At 37.3% G+C, this 12,393-nt stretch overlaps 1 pseudogene; it reads left to right on the top strand.

Annotated features, from left to right (window-relative positions):
• Positions 1-2,090: 2,090 nt before the first annotated feature.
• On the top strand, positions 2,091-5,184 carry LOC142529232 (4-coumarate--CoA ligase 2-like; annotated as a pseudogene).
• The last annotated feature ends 7,209 nt before the right edge of the window (positions 5,185-12,393 follow it).

Genomic DNA, 12,393 nt, shown 5'->3' with positions numbered 1-12,393 from the left:
ATCACAAGAAAAAGCAAAGCTATAATATTTTTGCGTCGACATCTTGATGAATAATAAAAAGGTGAATATCTCATTGAAAAAGATCTCATGGCTTTCCATGACATATATTTTTTTTCCCGTATTGTCGAGATCCACAAATTCAAGCTTTGCCAAATTTGAAATGTTGGTACTAGAAAAATAACAATGCATTTTATTAGTTAACTTCTAAATCTATTACTATGACAATAAAATGTAACAGATAAATGATAAGTACAAGTATTCTTAAAAATAAAGAAAAAACGCGAGACAAATATTCTCCGATAAATACAAGACTAGTGAGTATAATAACCAAAATAATTATACAAAATAACCTTGAAAGAACCATCAGCATCTTCTTCTAAAATTTTGATGAAGAAAATTTTAGGGAGGAATAGTAAGTTTGGAGTGATTGAATGTGTTTGTAAATCATATTTATAGGTAAAAAATAGCTGTTTATGATCGTTACAAAATTTTAAAAAAATAAATGTATGTATATGTGAATTTTATCGTAATAATATGATGTATATAATGTTAATCATGTTTAAATAATTATATATATCAAATCGCAATATTATAATGAGGTGTGATGAACTCATTTTATATAATATTGTGACATTATACAAATATAATAATTATTATATAACACAATAAAAATTTATAAACAGTGAATAATTACATCACGCTATTATAATGAGGTGTCATATACTCCTTTTATATGATAACATGATATTATTCAAATATATATACAATAAATAAACAGTAACACGATAAAATTATATAAGCACTGTAATAATATAATCACATCACGTTATTATAATGATGTGTCATAGACTCTTTTTATGAATAACATGATATTATATATTAAATATATACAATAAAAATAAATTAACAGTAAAATAAATATTCTTACTTTTGAATATTGTTACATTTTTCTTGTATTTTGGAGCTTGGAAAAATATGGAGAAGCGAACCTTTGAGTATCGTGCTGATAACGTGTTAAAAGCAAAAATTTACGGTAGAAAGTAAAAATCTCAAACTAATAAAATATATTAAACTACACATTCTATAAAATGTTGTCTACTCAATTGTGTTCTTCTTCACACATTAAGAGACCTATTTATAGAATTTATTTGAAAATAATCAAAAAATAAATACATCATCACATACGAATTTTCAATGGTTACAACTCTTATTTTCAACACCCAATAATTTCAACTCCAAGAATACATACTATTTATCGTTTCTTAATTTTACTTTAATAAACACAGTCACCAACCACGTAATGAATTAGTCCAAGTCCGACGTAAGCACGACATCATCGTAACGTCGCGGCTAGCAGAAACGTCGTCGTTTCTCGAAGGGGAAAAGAAATTGTTCTTCCCTTCTTCCGCCGTGGTCTTGGTGAAGTAAATGCTACGTGGAAAAAATAAATTAATTTTTATTTCATTTTTTTATTAAAAATTTTAAAGTCAAGCTATTGGAAACATCTCCATATTACCTACCTCCATGGACCCAACCTCCACCCAAACCTCCCAATTTTTCCTACCAACCCCACCACACGTTCTTTAATCATGTGAGAACAATGAGGGGATTATATATATATATTTTAAAATAAATAAAAAAATTAAATTTTATATAGAAATCTATTTCCTAACAAATTATTTTACAAATTAATCAAATCAACAACAGCAAATTAAAGAGCTACGTTTCACAAGTGAACAAAAAATGGTATGAAACGATCTCATGGGTCGTATTTTGTGAGACAGTTATCTTATTTGGGTCATCCATAAAAAAATATTACTTTTTATGCTAAGATTGTTACTTTTTATTGTGAATATCGGTAGGATTGACCCGTCTCACAGATAAAGATTCGTGAGACCGTCTCACAAAAGACCTACACTCACGAGTTTTATTGTTCCGAGGTCAATTTTTTATGATCAATGAACAATTCAAAATGAGTAGATCCACAAACATATATATATATATATATATATATATATATATATATATAAAGCGTATAAAGCGATGATGATCTCTCTAATTGATTCACCCTTAATTACACGAAACCCTTAATCAAGTAAACTCCCTACCCTTCACCAACCCTCACCAAATTAAACTTTTCCATATTTATACTCCTAACACTCAACATTCGTTTTTAGGGTATTCTACAACCTAAAAAAAAAGTCGATACCCCTAATTTTTCATCATCTTTCTTTCACTAAATAATGGAAATGGATCCAATATCTAAGGAAGAAGATATAATATTCCGATCGAAACTCCCCGATATCTACATACCAAAACACCTCCCTTTGCATTCTTATTGTTTCGAAAACATATCCAAACACAGTACGAGGCCATGTCTCATAAATGGCCCGACCGGGGAAGTTTACACGTACGAGGAAGTCGAGCTGATGTCGAGAAAGGTCGCGAGCGGCTTGAGCAAACTCGGGATCCAACAAGGCGACGTCATCATGCTCCTCCTCCCCAACTCGACCGAATATGTGTTCGTCTTCCTAGGTTCTTCCCAATTCGGCGCCATAACGACCATGGCGAATCCCTTAGTTTACCCCTGCCGAGGTGGTGAAACAAGCCAAGGCCTCCAAAGCCAAGATCATCATAACACAAGCTTGTCACGTCGCGAAAGTCGAGGGATACGCGTTGGACAACGGTGTGAAGGTTATGTGCATTGACGCACCGCCGGTCGAGTGGTGCCTCAGCTTCTCCGAGCTGACGTCAGCGGATGAGAGGGACATTCCCGCTGCGAAGATCCACCCGGACGACCTGGTGGCGTTGCCATATTCCTCGGGGACGACTGGGCTGCCAAAGGGCGTGATGCTCACGCACAAGGGGCTGGTCACCAGTGTTGCGCAGCAGGTTGATGGTGAAAACCCTAACCTGTACATTCACGGCGAAGACGTGATGCTGTGTGTCCTGCCAATGTTTCACATATACTCGTTGAATTCCGTCCTGCTTTGCGGGTTGCGAGTCGGGGCGGCGATCCTGATCATGCAGAAGTTTGAGATAATCTCAGTTTTGGAGCTGATACAGAAATATAAAGTGACCATCGGTCCCTTCGTTCCGCCTATTGTTCTGGCTATCGCCAAGAGCCCGGTCGTCCACAAATATGACCTTTCATCTGTGAGAATGGTGATGTCTGGGGCGGCACCACTGGGGAAGGAGCTCGAGGATGCTGCAAGGGCCAAGTTTCCTAATGCAACAGTTGGCCAGGTAATTATTTAATTTCTTTTTAATATTTAAGAATTTTTATTTTAAAATATTTAATGCACACCCAAAAAATATTAACTATAGAAAATGATTATTTCATTCATGGAACTAATTTAAATTAATGCAGGCAATTAAGGTCGAAATAAAGTACAATTACGAGCTTCCAAATACTGCATTAATGATTCAATTAAAAGAATATATTTGTTATTATCGTTTTTCAATTTAATTTGAGAAAATGATTAAATATGCCTATCGCTTGTAGCATCGATGTCGTGTGAACTGGGATCTCATCTCACTATCACATTAGTTGACTTTGATTATTCACACGTTAATCAAACAAAGCCTTCTTGGAACATTATATTTTCTCAAATTAAATTTGCAATTAATATTTATTTCTTCCATGTTTTAAATTTTGATTTTTTGGAGTTCAAATTTGTTACAATTGGGTGTCGAATATGAGACATCGTCCCAAATTTGGAGAATTAATTGGCGTAAGATGGACTATTAGACCTCGATCATGTTCTTAAATTTAATGATAAAAAAAATAAATTGGATAGGTATATAGTGTATTAAAACGCCAATAATGTTAATGTAGGGTTATGGAATGACGGAAGCCGGGCCGGTGCTTTCGATGTGTTTAGCATTCGCGAAGCAGCCATTCGAGATCAAGTCCGGTGCATGCGGGACTGTGGTCATAAACGCCGAGATGAAAATCGTCGACACCGAAACTGGTGCGTCGTTGGGGCGTAACCAGCCCGGAGAAATTTGCATCAGAGGAGACCAAATCATGAAAGGTACATATAAAATTTTCATATCAATACGTGTGTCCAACATATATATATATATATATATATATATAGACGTGGAGTTGGTGACCAGCTTCACCCACAAGGATTTATCAGTTGTCAATTGGTTATTTTCACCCACAACTTATACACCTAACAAGAATGTTATATTATGTTAGGACATTAATTTAAGAATATATTGAGTTAAAATACATATATTTTTATGGGATTTAAAAATTATGTTTATGTTTAGTGCAATAATTAAATAGCTCATGAAGTATTTAATTTTCAGGTTATCTGAATGATCCAGTGGCAACTGAAAATACAATAGACAAAGAAGGTTGGTTACACACCGGTGATATAGGGTTCATCGACGACGATGACGAAATATTCATAGTCGACCGATTGAAGGAGCTAATCAAATACAAAGGATTCCAAGTGGCTCCCGCGGAATTAGAAGCCCTTCTCCTCAACCATCCCTCCGTCTCTGCCGCCGCTGTCGTCTCGTAAGTTAGTTACAACGACTTCTTTCCCAAAGTTTGTTTATATCGTCATAAAAAAATCTTGCATGATATTGCAGCATGCAAGATGAACAAGCGGGTGAAGTTCCGGTTGCATTTGTTGTCCGATCAAGTGGATCCACGGTCACCGAGGAGAAAATCAAGAAATATATCTCAGATCAGGTGATTAATTAATATGAAGTCCATTTCCAACATTTTTGAAAATAGAATTTAAAATATGGTATTTATTTTAATTACATGATGACTCAAAATCTTTTTCCCGGATTATTTAATTTGGGCAGGTGGTGTTTTACAAGAGACTAAACCGGGTTTTTTTCATAGACTCGATTCCCATATCTCCATCGGGGAAGATATTGAGAAAGGAATTAAGAGCAAGATTAGCTGCTGGCTTACCAAATTAAATATCATCAAGGCCATCAAATCAAGATTTAAAATCTTGTTTGTATGCCTAAAAAAGAAAAAGAAAATTGTTATCTAAATTTATTTGTTGATTAATCTTTATATTGCTATTTGCTCCTCGTGAAAAATCAAGAACATATGTTTGTAAATTTGTAATAATGTACGTACCAGAATGGGAATGAAGCAAGTACTCTCCCGAAAATTTCGACTTGCAATAATTTACTTAAATCATCAAATGCATGTTATAATGAGAAAATTAAATGCTAATCTTAAAACAATTTTATAAAATAGTATTTTTTTCAGCGATATTATCTTTCAGTTAAAAAATAACAATGAATATAATAAACCCTTTTATTTTTATTTTCGATATAAAACTTAAAGAATCCTCACACAGGCTTTTTGATTTTCAATAGAAAATTTTAAAAACCACCTTCCAAAAGGACCAAAACCACCCAATCACTTTTTTTAGAAGGTATGCAGGCTTTATTTCCTTCATGCAGAAAAGGTTGAATTGAAAGTGGGATTGGTGCATATAATATTGTCGTGCACGGATAATACAGACTGATACCCCATAAACAGTCAAGGTCAGTTTTGGACTAATGAGAGTTTGGGAAGCCAGGGGAGCACAGAGCAAGAACCAACTCAAGTGAAGAAATGTTATCATATAAACCATCATTGGTATACATCAATTATTGGAAGCTGGTTAGACCAGCGTATGCTCAAACTGTTGTTTGTGGTATTCAAATATGAGAGGAAAGCAAGAAGAAAACAAATGAATATGGCTTGTAGAGGCAAGTGTTGAACACTTTCTCCGTTAAGAAGAATTTTGCCCCTCACAATGTGCTAGAGGTTGTGGCAATCTTCTCCCAAGATACAACTGCAACACTTGAATAATGAGCACTCAAATATTCAAGTTCTTTCACAAAGAAATGAAGAAACCCTCTCTTGTTGAAGAAAGAAGAAGAAGAAGATGGAAAAAGATGATATGATGTAATGTTATGTTTGATTTTCAAAAATCAATCATTTAATGATTTTCATGTGAAAAGACATGATCTTTCATTCATAGGGATGTCCCTTGGCAATTGTAACTGACCACAATCATCAAACAATGCCAAGGAAATGAAAAAACATCAGAAAAAGTCGAAGGGACGCGAAACAGCACGAAGGGGCGCGCCCAGGCGCCCGTGCGCACGCGCTGCCGAGCGCCCTCGGCAGCCCTCGACAGCCCCTGCCGAGAGCTCTCGGCAGGAGCGCGCGCGCCTGCGCTCAGAAACGCGCGCGGCCGCGCGCCCGCTACTGGCAGGAGAGCGCACCCGCGCGCCGGCCCGCGTGCGGGTGCGCGCCTGCCACTTGCAAGCGCGCGCACCTGCGCGCAGGTGCGCGTCGGCTACTGTTTAAGCACCTCACTACCTTTGTAGGCATCTTCACTCATCGTCTTAGGAATGAGGAGTGATTCCTGAAGTTACTCATAATGTAGTTGTCTCATTGAACCAAGATCTTGGGATCTCCAATCTACAAGGTTGGGTTGCCACTATGAAAACTTTATTTGGTAGATTTTAAACTCATTCCTCTTGACAGACAGTACATTTGATCTCTATTTAAGCTTTTGTAAGCGGATCCGCTAAGTTATCCTTTGATTTGATATAATCAACAGATATAACTCCATTCGAGATCAACTGTCGCACAGTATTATGTCTTCGACGAATATGTCGAGACTTGCCATTATACATACTGTTTTGTGCCCTTGCAATTTCCGACTGACTGTCGCAATGTATCAAGATCGCTGGCACTGGACTTGTCCAACATGTAATGTCCTCTAGAAAGTTGCGAAGCCATTCCGCTTCTTCTGCAGCTTTATCTAGCGCTATGAACTCCGATTCCATGGTAGATCTAGCAATGCAAGTTTGTTTCGATGACCTCCAAGAAACTGCTCCTCCACCAATGCTAAATACATAGCCGCTGGTGGATTTGGAGTCATGGGTATCAGAAATCCAATTCGCATCACAGTATCCTTCAAGTACTGCAGGATATCTTGTGTAATTTAGTCCATATTCTGAGGTGTGCTTTAAATATCTAAGCACCCTTGTCAATGCCTTCCAGTGTGCATCACTAGGATTACTTGTAAACCGACTTAACTTGTTAACCGCACAAGCGATGTCAGGTCTAGTACAATTAGTGATGTACATAAGGCTTCCAATAATTTTGGAGTATTCCAGTTGGGAAACCGGTTCTCCACGATTCTTCGCCAAATGGACATTTACGTCTAAAGACGTTTTTACTGGGGTAGAGTCATAAGCGTTAAACTTTTTGAACACTGTTTCTACATAATGAGATTGAGATAGGACTATTGCTTCTGGAGTTCTAAAGATTTTAACCCCTAGAATTACATCAGCAATACCCATCTCTTTCATATCAAAATGTTTTGTCAACATTTTCTTTGTACCCTTGATTAACTCTTGGCTATTCCCCATTATTAGCATATCATCCACATATAGACATACTATCACATAAGATTCTCGAGTGCCTTTAATGTAAACACATTTGTCACACTCATTAATCTTAAATCCATTTGACAATACTACCTTGTCAAAATTTTCGTGCCACTGCTTGGGCGCTTGTTTAAGTCCATATAGCGACTTAATTAAATGACATACCTTTCTTTCTTGTCCTTTAACAATGAAGCCTTCAGGTTGCTCCATATATATTTCTTCTTCAAGTTCACCATTCAAGAACGCCGTTTTGACATCCATTTGATGTATCTCAAGGTTATGCAAAGCTGCAATAGCAATGGGTACACGAATGGATGTTATTCTTGAAACTGGTGAATACGTGTCGAAGAAATCATGACCTTCTCTTTGTCTATAGCCTTTGGCCATAAGCCTGGCTTTGTATTTTTCAATACTTCCATCAACTCTCATTTTCTTTTTCAATATCCATTTGCATCCCAATGGCTTGGTACCTGGTAGAAGATCCACTAGTTCCCAAGTATGGTTTTGCAAAATAGAATCCATTTCAGAGTTGATGGCTTCTTTCTAATAAGGAGCTTCAGGTCTAGCCAGAGCATCTTGTATGTTCTTTGGTTCATTTTCCAACATAAAATTATGGAAGTCTGGACCAAAGGACTTTGAGATTCTAGCCCTTTTGCTTCTTCTTGGCTCTTGCTCCTTTGAAGAGCCTTCCAATGGTATAGCATTTTCATTTAGAGTTGGCTCATGTATAGGTACTTGACCTTCATGCTCCGTCTCAAGTTTTCGCTTGCTAGAACCATTTTCTTTCCTTTCTTTACAAGGAAATATATTTTCAAAGAATACTGCATTTCTTGACTCAATTGTCATGCCCGTATTCATTTCTGTATTTTCAGATTTGTGCACTATAAACCTATAGGCACTACTATTATGTGCATATCCAATGAATATGCAGTCGACCGTCTTTGGTCCAATTCGCTCTTGTTTAGGCTTTGGTATTTCAACCTTAGCTAGACACCCCCACACTTTAAGATACTTGTAGGAAGGTTTGTGACATTTCCACAATTCATAAGGTGACTTGTCATTTTTCTTATGGGGTATCTTGTTCAGGATGTGATTAGCCGATAGTATTGCTTCCCCCCACAAGTTTTGGGATAGTCCTGGACTTATTAACATAGCATTCATCATATCTTTCAGAGTTCGATTCTTTCTTTCGGCAATGTCATTCGATTGTGGTGAGTAAGGAGCAGTCGTTTCATGAATTATACTCACAGATGTGCAGAATTCATCAAACGGTGCTCCGTATTCGCCCCCTCTATCGCTTCGAACCCTCTTTATTTGTTTGCCTAGTTGATTCTCAACTTCGGTCTTATAACATTTGAATGATTCAAGAGCTTCATCTTTTGACCTCAAAAGATATACGTAACAGTACCTTGTATTATCATCAATGAATGTCACGTAGTATCTTTTCCCTCTTCTAGTTTGTACAAACTTTAAATCACCAAGATCGGTGTGTAATAGTTCTAGAGGAGTTGTACATCTTTCAATCGAGTGGTAAGGCGCTTTGGTCATTTTTGCTTCAACACATATTTCGCATTTTTGTGTTGGATCGACGTTGTGTTTAGGAAATAATTCAAGTTTCATTAAACGTTGCAAGATATTAAAATTTACGTGTCCTAAACGAACATGTCATAAATGAGAACACTCAATCAAGTAAATAGAACTTTTGTCTTTATTACTTTCAACAACATTTTGGCATATAGCCATTACATTCAACTTGAAAAGGTTCTCATCGAGATATCCTTTTCCAATAAAATGACCATTCTTTGTCAACACAACCTTGTTAGACTCAAATACTAGTCTAAACCCATGTTTGACCAACAGAGACCCCGACACGAGGTTCTTTCTTATGTCCGGTACATGAAGTGCATCAACAAGGGTTACTTCCAAACCCGATGTCATCTTCAATACCACATTTCCGGTGCCCACCACCTCAGATGTAGCGGAGTTCCCCATGTATAGTTTTCTCCCGGTCGACGGAGTGTATGTGGAGAACATCCCCTTGTTTGAGCATATGTGTCGAGTTGCTCCAGTATCAACCCACCACTCATTGGGGTTTTCCACCAAATTGGCTTCCAAAATAACTGCAGTCAAATCAAGTTGAGAAAAATCAAATGGTACCGACCTTTCTTGAACCACATTGGCTTGAGGATTTCCCTTCTTTGGCTTTCTACAATCCTTGGCCATGTGATTTGGTTTTCCGCAGTTATAACAAGTGCCTTTGAATTTCTTCTTGTTTGGTGGTTGTTGGCCTTGTTGTGGTTGCTTCTCAAACTTCCTCTTTTTCCCTTGAAAACTTGATTCAACAATGTTCACCCTTGCTGTCATTTTACTTGCCTTGACCTCGGTGCTCTTGTTGTCATCTTCTATTCTCAATCTCACAATGAGATCTTCCAATCCCATCTTCTTTCTTTTATGCTTCAAATAGTTCTTGAAATCCTTCCACAATGGAGGGAGTTTCTCGATCATGGCAGCAACTTGGAAGGACTCGCTTAGACTCATTCCTTCCGCATGAATCTCGTGCAAGAGAAGTTGTAGTTCTTGCACTTGACTCATCAAAGATTTTGAGTCCACCATCTTGAGGTCCAAAAATCTCCCAACAATGAACTTCTTCAACCCCGCATCCTCCGCCCTGTATTTCTTATCAAGCATATCCCATAGTTCCTTGGCGGTCTTGACTTGACAATACACATTGTATAATGCATTGTCAAGTCCATTAAGGATGTAGTTCTTGCATAAGAAGTCACTTTGGTTCCATGTATCCAAAGCGGCCCTCATGTTAGTGTCTGTTTCGTTTTCAGCAACGGTGGGAGGATCCTCCTTCAAGAACCTTGACAAACTCAAGGTTGTGAGATAGAAAAGCATCTTTTGTTGCCATCTTTTAAAGTCCGCACCAGAAAACTTCTTCGATTTCTCTCCTTGTGCAATGGTTGCATGTGGTGTTGTAGATGATGATGCCATTGAGATTCTTCTTGCAAATGATCAAAAATCCAAAATTCTTCTTAAGATTGTTGTTTGTGGTATTCAAATATGAGAGGAAAGCAATAAGAAAACAAATGAATATGGCTTGTAGAGGCAAGTGTTGAACACTTTCTCCTTAAGAAGAATTTGCCCCTCACAATGTGCTAGAGGTTGTGGCAATCTTCTCCCAAGATACAACTACAACATTTGAATAATGAGCACTCAAATATTCAAGTTCTTTCACAAAGAAATGAAGAAACTCTCTCTTGTTGAAGAAGGAAGAAGAAGAAGATGAAAAAAGATGATATGATGTAATGTTATGTTTGATTTTCAAAAACCAATCATTTAATGATTTTCATGTGAAAAGACATGGTCTTTCATTCATAGGGATGTCCCTTGGCAATTGTAACTGACCACAATCATCAAACAATGCCAAGGAAATGAAAAAACATCAGAAAAAGTCGAAGGGACGCGAAACAGCACGAAGGGGCGCGCCCAGGCGCCCGTGCGCACGCGCTGCCGAGCGCTCTCGGCAGCCCTTGGCAGCCCCTGCCGAGAGAGTGCGCGTGCTGCCGAGAGCCCTGCGCGCAGAAACGCGCGCGGCCGCGCGCCCGCTACTGGCAGGCGGGCGCACCCGCGCGCACGCGCAGGTGCGCGCCGGCTACTGTTCACGCTAATTTTTTTTTTCCGGTTTTCGTCCCTTACAAGTTCCGACTACTCGTTTGAGTTTCTTTCAACATATGATGAACTCTTTTCGAGTTTTATTCAGAATCGCCGAACTTAATATTCGTTCATTAAGCTTCGTTCTTCGTTTCGAATTTTTCCCAAATCAAACACATTGATTTATTTGCTTAATTTTCATTCATTAAGCATCAAAATTCCAACACAAACAAACCTGGGTTCCTAGTTTAGCTTGAGTGGTATAAGAGGACTAAGATAATGGATCAGGGACAATATCTGTGTCCTCACATTATGACCACTGCACTAGCATCTTGGGACAAGCATTGATTATGGGCACACATGTATGGATCAATATGCATCGAAATCATTATTGTGTCAGTCAGTACATGTAGGGCTGATGTAACAAGATTGAAAACAATATGAGTTGTCAGTAATGACAATGTCAGATGGGCAGAGCATGAGCAGTTGTTTGATCATGAGGAGTAGCCAGACACTGAAAACAAGATCATCATTACATTTTTTTATATAATACTCAGTTTGCTCGATCATATAGGACATTCACATAACAGTGTTCACAAGCACTCACTGTATACTCTCTATAGCGCACCTTTCTCCACGTAAATACTTGATTGTCTTGAGCGTTAGAGTGACAACGTTAGAAAATCTTCCGGCGTCTCACTAACGTTCTTTGTTTTACAAGTGTGCAGAACACCTAGCCCGAGATCCCTCCTGCCCGGATTCCAGTAATCCCAAGGAAAGAAGAATAACCTGACCTAACAGATTTTTTACCCAACTCACCCAATTTACCCCGACATAACACTAACATATAAATACATTGTAGTGCATAAATTAATTATAATTTAATATATAATTTTTTAAAAAAAATTAGGAGAGCATGGATCAGTATATATATATATATATATATATATATTCAATTTTAAATAATTATGTTGAAATTTCTAAATTAAGGGAAATAACTCGTCATTTTACCTACTCGATTTGATCTTACAAGTTAGGTTCTTCACCATATAATAGAAAGAACCATAATAATTGTATTATGATGTATATCCTTTCACTTGCCCCGTTAATATTCACATATACTTAGTTTATGCTCATGCATGTTGATAAAATATAAATGATAAAATGATGATAAATCAATATATACAAAGAACATAATATTTTATAATTGTAATTATTTTTAGAATTTAAGTTAAACATTGAATAAACAAATATGTGTAATCAATTAAAGTCTTATCTTTAATACCGAGTGCGAAGTGC

The sequence above is a fragment of the Primulina tabacum genome, chromosome 16, assembly GCF_025594145.1.
Source record: "Primulina tabacum isolate GXHZ01 chromosome 16, ASM2559414v2, whole genome shotgun sequence".
NCBI lineage: Eukaryota > Viridiplantae > Streptophyta > Magnoliopsida > Lamiales > Gesneriaceae > Primulina > Primulina tabacum.
The sequence above is the reverse complement of the archived record's forward strand: the minus strand, read 5'-3'. Positions and strand labels throughout refer to the sequence as shown.